Source organism: Schistocerca serialis, chromosome 5 (genome assembly GCF_023864345.2).
Source record: "Schistocerca serialis cubense isolate TAMUIC-IGC-003099 chromosome 5, iqSchSeri2.2, whole genome shotgun sequence".
Lineage (NCBI taxonomy): Eukaryota > Metazoa > Arthropoda > Insecta > Orthoptera > Acrididae > Schistocerca > Schistocerca serialis.
In genome coordinates, this window is record NC_064642.1 from 97,560,503 (window position 1) to 97,562,889 (window position 2,387).

Genomic DNA, 2,387 nt, shown 5'->3' on the forward strand with positions numbered 1-2,387 from the left:
AAGCGATTTTATCTGGAGTGCTGATGAGTAACGAAAACAGCTTATGGAGCGAGATGCTCTACAGATTTAACCGTATGAATTACGAAAAAGGTAAACATTGTGCCACTAGGAAGAATTGGCTTATTACGTCACTCCTCAAGAAAGTTATACGAGTACACTAAGTGATAAAAAGAGTGAAACATCCAGAACGTTTGGAGGAAAGGAAATGAAACTTGATAGGTTGGTAGGTTATGTGATATGGTATCAATGGTTACGAAATCGAGTCCACTTTGTTAACAACTTAGCAGTAAGGGACCACTTGTCAGTATGACACTGCACCCGCTCTGGTCTGGATGCATGCACTGATTCAGTTGAGAAGGATGTCATCAAACTGCTATATCCTCTCCTGAGATAAGCTGGCTCACACCATTGTAAGTGGTCCGTCGTATCCAGGATACTGCACTAGAGCGAAGTAAATATTCAAGTTATTTCCGCCCCTGTTCTATTGGGAAACTTGTGGGAAAGTGGCTCCACCATGCTATTACACGAGAAGTAACACATGAGGACGCAGGATATCCGTAATGCACCATCGTGCCGTGCAAGTTCTTCCAGCTACTTCCAGCTAAGACCTGAAGTCATACCGGATGGCACACCATAACATTATGCCAGGAGTAACACCGCTATGTTTCTCCAAAACACTGGAAGACTACTCAGCGACGATGGTCATATGGTGTAGCGCGGAACCGCGATTCGTCATTGAACATCATGTTATGCCGTTGAGCAGCCCATGCTTCCCGGCCAAACGTCACGGTTTGTGCTGTGGTGTTAATGGCAGGGAGGCAATTTCCTAGACTGGCTGTAGTCAGTCTCCGACCAATGGTACAGGATGACACGGAACGTTGTACGAGGCCCATTACTTGTTCTGACATGACACGAGCAGATGTGAAAGGGTAGGGTGTGCCTAGTGCACAATATACTCTGAAGAGCCAAAGAAACTGTTACATCTCCCTAATGTCGTGCGTGCAGGGCCCCCGCAAACATGCAGGGGTGCCGCAACAAGCCATGACATGGACTCAACTGATATCTGAAGTAATGCTGTAGGGAATTGAAACCATTAATCTTGCAGCGCTGTCCATAAATCCGTAAGAGTACGAGGGTGTGGAGATCTCTTCTGAACTGCACGTTGCATGGCATCCCAGATATTCTCAATAATGTTCATTCCTGGGGAGTTTGGTGGTCAGAGGAAGTGTTTAAACTCAGAAGAGTGTTCCTCGAACCACTCTCTAACAATTCTGGACATGTGGAGTGTCACTTTGTCCTGCTGGAATTGCCCAAGTCCGTCGGAATGCACAATGCACATGAATGGATGCAGGTGATCAGACAGGATGCTTACACACGTCTCAAATGTCAAAGTCATATCTAGATGTATCAGGGGTCCCATATCACTTCAACTGCACACGCCCCACACCATTACAGAGCCTCCACCAGCTTGAACAGTCCTCTGCTGACATGCAGGGTCCATGGATTCATGAAGTTGTCTCTATATCCATAAACGTTCCTCCGTTCGATACAGTTTGAAAAGAGACTTGTCCAACAAGGCAACATGTTTCCAGTCATCAGCAGTCGAATGTCGGTGTTGACGGGCCCAAGCGAGGCCTAAAGCTTTGCGTCGTGCAGTCATCAAGGGTACACGAGTGGCTCCGAAAGCCCATATCGATAATGATTCGTTGAACGGTCCGCACGCTGATACTTACTGATGGCACAGCATTGAAATCTGCAGCATTTCGCGGAATGGTTGCACTTCTGTCACGTTGAACGATTCTCTTCAGTCATCGTTGGTCATGTTCTTGCAGGATCTTTTCCGGCCGCAGCAGTGTCTGAGATTTGATGTTTTACCGGATTTCTGATATTCAAAGTGCACTCGTGAAATGGTCGTACGGGAAAATCACCACTCCACTACTACCTCAGAGATGCTGTGTCCCATCGCTCGTGCGCCGATTATGACACCACGTTCTAACTCACTTAAATCTTGATAACCTGCCACGGAAGCAGCAGTAATCGACCTAACAACTCCGCCAGACACTTGTTGTCTTATATAGGCGTTGCCGATCGCAGCGCCTTATTCTGCCTGTTTACATATCTTTTTATTTGATTACGCATACCTATACCAGTTTCTTTGGCGTTTCAGTGAAGCTATCCTTCCTTCTGGCGTCACACGTAGTCGACTGGAAACTTGAACAGTTGCCTTGCCTTTAAGTTCTCATGCAGTAAAACAATGGCCTACTGTCACATCCAAATGCTCAGAGAATCTGGATATAGCAGGATCCGACCACTCGACCAGTTGGAGACGCAATAAGTTCCCTTTCAGATATTGTCACATGCTGATAACGGTCTCTCAAACGAGTACG